This window comes from Crocuta crocuta, unplaced genomic scaffold (assembly GCF_008692635.1).
Source record: "Crocuta crocuta isolate KB4526 unplaced genomic scaffold, BGI_CrCroc_1.0 scaffold15, whole genome shotgun sequence".
In the NCBI taxonomy this organism is placed as follows: domain Eukaryota; kingdom Metazoa; phylum Chordata; class Mammalia; order Carnivora; family Hyaenidae; genus Crocuta; species Crocuta crocuta.
Genome location: NW_027530508.1, coordinates 2634470 through 2642207, shown reverse-complemented (window position 1 = coordinate 2642207; position 7738 = coordinate 2634470).

The following is a 7738-nucleotide window of genomic DNA, read 5'->3' as shown; positions in this document are numbered from 1 at the left end:
CTGCAGCAGTCTCCCCGGCCACCCCCCCACCCACATTACTTCTCTTGGCATCAGAGTAGCCCCTGCAGGTCCCAGGATGTCTACGCCCTTGGAGCAGGCAGGTGGCCTGGTGGGGGGCGCCGGCCTCTGCGTGCCCTTCCCTTGCAGAAGTCAGCTGATCCCAGCTTGGGGGTGGGGCCTCCTTCCCTGGCTCCTGATGGCCAGCTTGTTAGCCCCAAGTGCCTGTCTCTCCCCCCCCTCCCCATGTGTCTCCCTCGCGCACCCAGCCGGCCAGGAGGACGTCACCCCGCAGTGAGCGCCGGCTCTGCCCGCGGCCAGTGGCCCAGCTTGGGGCCGGACCCGGGGAGCCCCTGTCCTCTTCCTCGGCCCCCTTCCCGCTCTTCCCCTGCCCCGGTCAGCTTCCTGCCTTCCCACCCTCTCCACCTGCGCCTCATCTCCACACCACCGCGTTCGTAAGGCCCGTCCAAGTTCTAGGAGGTTCCAGACCTTAAAATAGCAGTCATTCTCTTCTCCTTGGATGTGTGAAAAGGTTAGCCCGGAGGAGGGGGGCTCTGGGCCTGAGCCCTGTGGGTGCGGGGCTCGGGTCCCCGTCCGCCAGAGGACGCAGCAAGACAGATCATAGTGCCTTATTCCACTGCCCTCCCCTGACCAGACCTGCTGGCTCGGCCCGAAGCCTGCGGCGTCCTTCTCCCTGTCCGTGTCCGTCTGTCACTTACACTCATTCCTGCCCACAGAGAGCCACGAGGGACGGGTCCCCCCTGCCCCCTCGCCCCATCCCTCCCCGGGCTGCAGCCAGGCACAGGTGCTCGGCCCCTTTAGCCGAGTACAGAAGAGCCGCCGGGTAGACTGCCTCTCCCCCCTCACCCCTGCAGCAGGTCCCCGCCCTCTTACCTCTAGCCGGGAGGATGCTGCCATCTGTTCGCTCAAGACAGGCTCCGTCTGACCCCTTTCTGGGCACCGGGGACTAAGGTCACAGGCCCCAGCCTCCTCTCCCAGAGGCATTGGGACCGAAGAGTGGGACTTCTCCCACACAGACGTGGCGTGCCCCCGCCGGCTGCCCTTCTGAGGAAGCGCGTTCAATGTTTACTTGAGAAATAACCCTGTTTACAGCTGGAGGAGAAGCGTGCCCGCCACTGGCGCAGACCTGCCTCCCAAAGCTGCCCGGCCTCCTTTCCGGCACTGCCAGGGGTGGTCCCGGAGCTAACGAGGCAGAGACGGCAGGGGGCGCCCTGCCCCCAGCTCTGTCCCTGACCCCCGGTGCTAAGACCACTCACCACCTTCCTCGCAGCCTTCCTGCCCCTGGACATTCCCCGCCTCGACCATTCCCTTCCTCCAGGGTTCTCTGCTCCTCGACATATCAGCTGGCCCCTAGAAAACCAGTGTTTGGAGCAATAAGATTATTTTTGCCTGAGTCTTTCTAAGAAAAGGTAAACAGCTGGCGTGATAAGAATGTTCCTTTCCATGCCGTCGCAGTTTACCCTTTTAGAAGACAGATCTTCGTAGGACGGATGCCTGGGTTTCAGCCTCAGAGTATTTTTTGGAAACTTGGAACAGCAGGAGTTGGGCCTCTACCCCCTAAGGAGGGGACCCCTAACTCTCTGCTCTCACCTTGCCCCATGCTGCCTGGGCTTCCAGCCTCACCCCCCAAGCGCGCCTCTCACCTTTGATCCTGCTCACGGCGCCCCCCCATACCTACATCCCGGGGCTCCTGGGTGATTGCTCCCCCCGACTCCTTTCCCCTTCCTTGGCCTGGCCGGCGGCCCCCAGACAGGCACGGCACTACTGGAGTCGTCTAGGAACTGGCAGCCCGAGCACGGCCAAGCTTGGGGCTGCGCCCCGGCCTTGGGGACACCAGGCCCATCTCTGATCCTGCCCACGGGGCGTGGGGGGCAGGGACTCCACTCCTGTCCAGAGAGATGCCCTCAGAAGGGGAAGCAAGAGATGGGACGTGAGGGGTGGCCACCGTAAGCCCCCATGGCCACCGTGGAGAAGCGAACCCACTGTCACCGGCTGTCAGGAGGTTCCCCCACATCGTTCTCCATGCGAGGCCGCAAGAGGAGGGGAGCTTAGCCTGTTCAGGAACATTTTAAAGAAAGCCTTTGTGCCCGAGGGGCCTCTTTCGTTAGACAATTTCACGTTCGCGCCGGGCCGACGCGGGTGTGAGGGAGGCATGACCTAGCCCAGGCACAAAGTTAGCTTCGAATACTAGCTGATAAATCTATTTTTCTTTATTTTCTTGTTTTGCACAGAAGCTGGTAATCTAGGACCTACGTGTGAACAACTTTATATGACTATTTTTTGTACTTGGTTTACTTGGGTTGGTATGATACATTATATTTAAGTTCCTCGAACACTGTGCATCCCCCAGTGCGTATGAATGACTGAGGCTTTGTAAATTAAGGGACGTTTGTGTGAATAAAGTTATTTGATGGGGTCAAAGAAGCCATACGTGATTTGGAAACGAGTGCTTTGTGGTTTTGTCGCCACCTGTTTGGGGGAGGGAGAGGCCAGTCNGGGCGGCTCCAGAGTCGGGGGGGGGGAGGGGGAAGGGCGGCACCAGACAAGAGGACCTTGGCCCCTGGGTGAGAAATCTCCCTGGTGGCCTTTGAGTGGGCTTCCCACCCCACCCTGTGAGTAGGCACTCAGAAGGGGGAACCTGCCCTGGGGAACGGGAGTCCCCCTACCCACCCAGCCTGCTGGGCCCACCACAAGCCTTCCAGGGGATTCTAGGGCTGTGGCCAGTGTTGCCAGGCGCTCAAAGGCCCGCCCTTCCAGCCCCAGCACTACTTCCGCAAAGTTCTGCCCTCCAGATTTTTTTTTTTAATGTTTATTTTTGAGAGAGGGGGAGAGACTGAGCGTGAGCAGGTGAGGAGCAGAGAGAGAGGGAGGGAGACACAGAATCCGAAGCAAGCTCCAGGCTCTGAGCTGTCAGCACAGAGCTCGACATGGGGCTCCAACCCGCAAACTGTGGGATCATGACCTGAGCCTAAGTCGGACGCCTAACCGACTGAGCCCCCCAGGTGCCCTGGCCCTTTTGATTTTTAATGGAGAGATAAGAGTGGTCTCAGGGGGGGAAGGGGAGAGGGACATCCTTGAAAAGCTCCAGGGGGGAGGTGTGCCGTCAGAGGAGCCCAGGACACCTCTGTGAGCCGAGGGGGTAGCACGCACGTCCAGAGAGCAGAAGGCTCTCCCTGAGCTAGGCTGCCCCACTAGTTGCCCATAGAGCCCCTCTCCCTCTGCCCGGCTGACAACAGCCAGTTAATTCCACGGGACTGGGGTGAATTAGAAGCCAGGTGCCTCTGTTACCTCCACTGGCCTTCATGGTAGGTATGGTGTGTGTCCCTCTGCTGATGAAGACGCTGAGGCCCAGGGCGATCCGGACTGCTGGCTGATGCTTGGCACACCCGGGAGGAACGCAAATGCCAGCCCCTTGGGCGGCAGAGACGAGCGATCTCGTCTCCCCGCACATCCCTGCCCGCAAGCCAAACGGAGGTGACGACAGCCACCTCTAGCGCAGTTGAGGCTAAATAGGAGCCTAGTATTGGGCCCAGCACTTAGGCTCTCAGCAAATGCTTCCATAGTTAGTGGCGTTTTCCCAGAGAGACCGGTTTGGGATTTTCCCGGGGTCTGCTGACCACTAAGGCACCTTGAGTCTTCAGGAAAGCTTATCAGTCTGCAAGGGCCGGTGGCGGTGTCTGAGGGGCCCACCACTCTGCCCTCTCGGGACAGACGGACCTTGTTGACCCAGGAATAACAAAAGTGCTGGAGGCCGAGTCAGGCCTCTGGAATGTGTGCTAGAAGAACAGATAAGTCAGCCTTCCCGCCTGATCTGAGAGTGGGCCCGCCGCATTCCAGCCACAGGCTTTGGTGTCTTAGAGGCTGCTGGGGACAGAGCTTCTTGCAAAGGATCCTTCTGGGCTCAGCCCGGAGCTTCGAGAAGGACGACCTGCAAATTCCCTCGAGTAACTTGGTCGAGATAATTCATCCCTTTGAGGTGCCCAAGTCCGTGGTTTCGCATATATTCAGAGTCGTGCAGCCTTCGCACCGGCCAATTCCACAACATCGTTATCGCCTCGGGGAAGAAATCACACCCGTTAGTAAGTGTGTCTCATTATCCCCCCCACAAACGTGTAACACCACCACCCCCCCTCCCCCCCAGCCCTGGGCAACCACTGATCTACCTTTTGTCAGTGGATTTGCCTGTTCCGGGCATTCCTTCCATGTAAGTGGAATCAGACGCTCTGTGGCCTTTTGTGTCAGGCCCCTGTCGCTTCACAGTGTTTGCAAGGCTCATCTATGTCCCGGCTTCATCCCTGCTTCCTGTGGAATCGTATTCCACAGTCGGGAAACACCCCATCCTAGAATGTATCCCTTTGTTCTTGACGGACATTGGGTTGCCTCCGTCTGGGGGCTCTTGATATGGCTGCCATGGGGTGCCTGGGTGGCTCCGTTGGTTAAGATTCCAACCTCTGTTCAGGTCACGATCTGTTTGTGGTTTCAAGCCCCGCATCAGGCTCTGTGCTGACAGCTCGGAGCCTGGAGCCTGCTTTGGATTCTGTGTCTCCCTCTCTCTGCCCCTCTGCCTCTTTCTGCCTCTCCCTCTCAAATATAAGTAAATATTTTTAAAAATTAAAAAAAAAAATACCACTGCCATGAACATTCGTGGACAAGTTTTTGCGCAGACCCAAGTTTTTAATTCCCCTGGGTGCGTGCGTATCTCACAGAATTGCTGGGTCACACGGTGACTGCAATTGTTGAGGAGCTGCCCGATTGTGTTACAAGGAGGCTGCACCATCTCACATTCCGGCCAAGGATGTGCAAGCCTTCGGCTTTCTCCATGTCCTTGCCGCCACTTGTCACCCTCCTTTTTTACTGTAGTCCTCCTGGCGTGGGAGAGAGGTCTGCGCCCTTGTACGATTTGTTAATGGCAGACGGGGGAACAGCAAATAGGCAGTTGAGATGCTGATGCAGTCCTGACCCAGCGAATACGAGGTACCTAGCGGGGCTCAAAGAATGCAGACTGACTCTGCTAGTTACTGACTCCCTTGACCTTGAGGCAGGTGACCTTTCTGCAAAGTAGTAACTATCCAACCACATAGGGTGGTTGGCAAGACTGAAGTTTTGTCCCGCAGACTACATGGTGGCACTCCTCAGGACGTCTCCTTGGCCCCGTGTCCTTGGCACCGGGACTGGATAGGGCAGGGCTCACACACAAAGGGGCTCCGGGGCTCCCAGTGTGTTCGCGGCACTATAACTCGGGGTCTCCTGAGCGCCATGCCGCGTGAGCAGAGAGAGGCGTGTTCCCCAGGTCCCCTGCTCCCGCAGCTGGCCAGGCCTGCTCCGGTGGAAGGAGAAGATGGACATCGGGGGCCTCACTGACCTTCCCCTCCAGACCTGCTCCTGAGCTTGACGGGCCCTGCTGGCAAGGCGCTCCGGGGCCAGAGGAAGGAAGGCGCAGAGAAGTTGGACCAGGGAAGAGGGGAGCTCCGGGGGCTGTGGAGCCGGGCCACGGAGCCCCCTGGCAGCAGGAGGCCACACTCGTCAGATCTGCCGGGCCTGGGCCCTGAGCCTGCGAAGCCCGGACAAACTGACCAGTGAGCCTGTTTTCTTACCTGTAAAATGGCAATACTGGGACCCACCTTGTAGGTTTTTCTGCGAATGAATGAGACGATGCATATGTCATCCACAGCGCAGAGCCTGACATGAAGTAAATGATCCATCAATGGTATCGATAATATTTTTCAGTGTTTATTTGCTTTTGAGAGAGAGAGTGTGCAAGCGAGGGAGAGGCAGAGAGAGAAGGAGATGGGATCTGAAGCGGGCTCTACGATGACAGCAGAAAGCCCAAGTTGGGGCTCAAACTCAAGACCTGCAAGATTATGACCTGAGCCGAAGTCAGACCAGGCACCCCCTGTTTTAGAGGGGAAAAAATATCCTTTAAGGTGTTTCTCCAAAATAAAGCGCTCAGAGTCCAAATACTGTTAAGGAATATTGTGTGTCTCATTCCCCTTGCATGTCGCAGTGCACACTAACGGCCCTGAGAAGGTCTGTATGAGCCCAGCTTCTCAAGCTTCACTGATGTTTCCACACTGAACACCTACTAACATCTGACTTCGGGGTTCTGGAGAAGCTAAACAAGGCCATCTTTGCAGCTCTCAGATCCTAATTCCCCATCAGGGGACATTAGCCACCCCATCCTGTTTCCCATGGGGCTGGAATGACTTCCCTCTGCAAAAGCCTCCAATAATTGCCTCTGTTTGGTCTACTGGTGCCTTGAGGGCAGATCGGAATAGGAGGAATTTAATAACCACAGTCTGGGTCCCCTGCTAAAATGCTGTAGGGCCCTGGCCCGGACGACTTGAACGTGGTGAGAACACAGAGGGCAGATGCCCCAGCCAGCAGACAGGGCCACTGCCAAACCCCTCACGCTCCTGGTGCCCATTGGCAAAGCTCAGGCACTCTGCAGCTAGTGTTGACCCAGCGCAGGGAGCAGCGAGCCTTCCGCTGGAAGGCACCCGCAGTGTGGGGGGTACGCCCGCAGGCCAAGCTGCTCTACCTCTTTAGGACTCCGTTTCCTCCTATGAGAAGTGGGCATCGTAACCACACCTGTGTCTGTGAGGGTTAGGTACGGCTGCCTGAACAGGGGACCCCAGCAGCAGCAGCCGAAGCAAGAGAGAGGCTGGGTCTCTCTCCCATGAAAGGAGTGTGAGGCGACTATGCAAGGGCCACCATGCTGGTTACGTGGTGAGGTCATAGGGGATCCCCTCTCCTCCTGTCTTGCTGTCCTGACGTCTTCAGCAAGTGGCTCACCTTCAAGGTCACTTCCCAGTCCAAGATGGCGGCTGGAGCGTCCTGTTCTCTCACCTCAGGCAACATCAAGGGGGGAGGGAGGAAGAGAGCTGGCCCCCTCCTTCCACGGAAACTTCCCTGAAGCCCCACACCACCCTTCTACTTAGACCACACTGGCTAGTGCTGAGCATGGCCACGTCCATTGCCAAGGAGTCTGAGAAGCAGAGGCGGCAGCGGCCTTGTTACTAAGGTTGGGGGAGGCTGGGCGTCAGGTAGGCAAGTAGCCATGCACGTCACAAGCATGCCTCTAGCTCGTGCCAGGGAAGGCCAGGTATTACCATTATTAGTAATAATAGTTCTGCAGACCTGGGTTCCAAAGAAAAGAAATAACCAAATTAGCCAGCGGGCCTCTAAGGAGGCTCAGCCAGAGCTGGGGATTAAGCCACGTGGTGCACCCCGCACAACCACCTGATACAGAAAGTTGTAGACTTGGGATCTCATCTGCAGGCGGGTCATTTCTTCAGTACGTGTGTATCGCGCGCCATCCTCTAGGGCTGGGGATCCAGGGAAGACGGGCGAAGAGGCAGCATTTTAAGGACGATCGAGAGTGGGGTCTGAAATACAGTGCCTGTTATCTGCCACTTCCTGTGTGACCCTGGGCAGTTTGCTTAACCTCTCTGGGCTTTGTTGTGCCTCCTTTAAGATGGAGAAGATGATAAACTCCATCACAGGATTCTTCTGAGGGCTAAAGGAATTAATACAAATAAAGTGCTTTGAACCCTGCCAAAAAAAATCCCTCTGATCTCTTCAATGGACCCAACAAGCTTCTCTATACCTATTCTGCTTCCTTCCTGCCCCACTGAGCATGCTCTCTGCTGCTCACCAGAGATTTAGACCACCGATTCCAGCACAGAAAAGCCATCCTTTATTTTCCTGGGTCATCAAATGA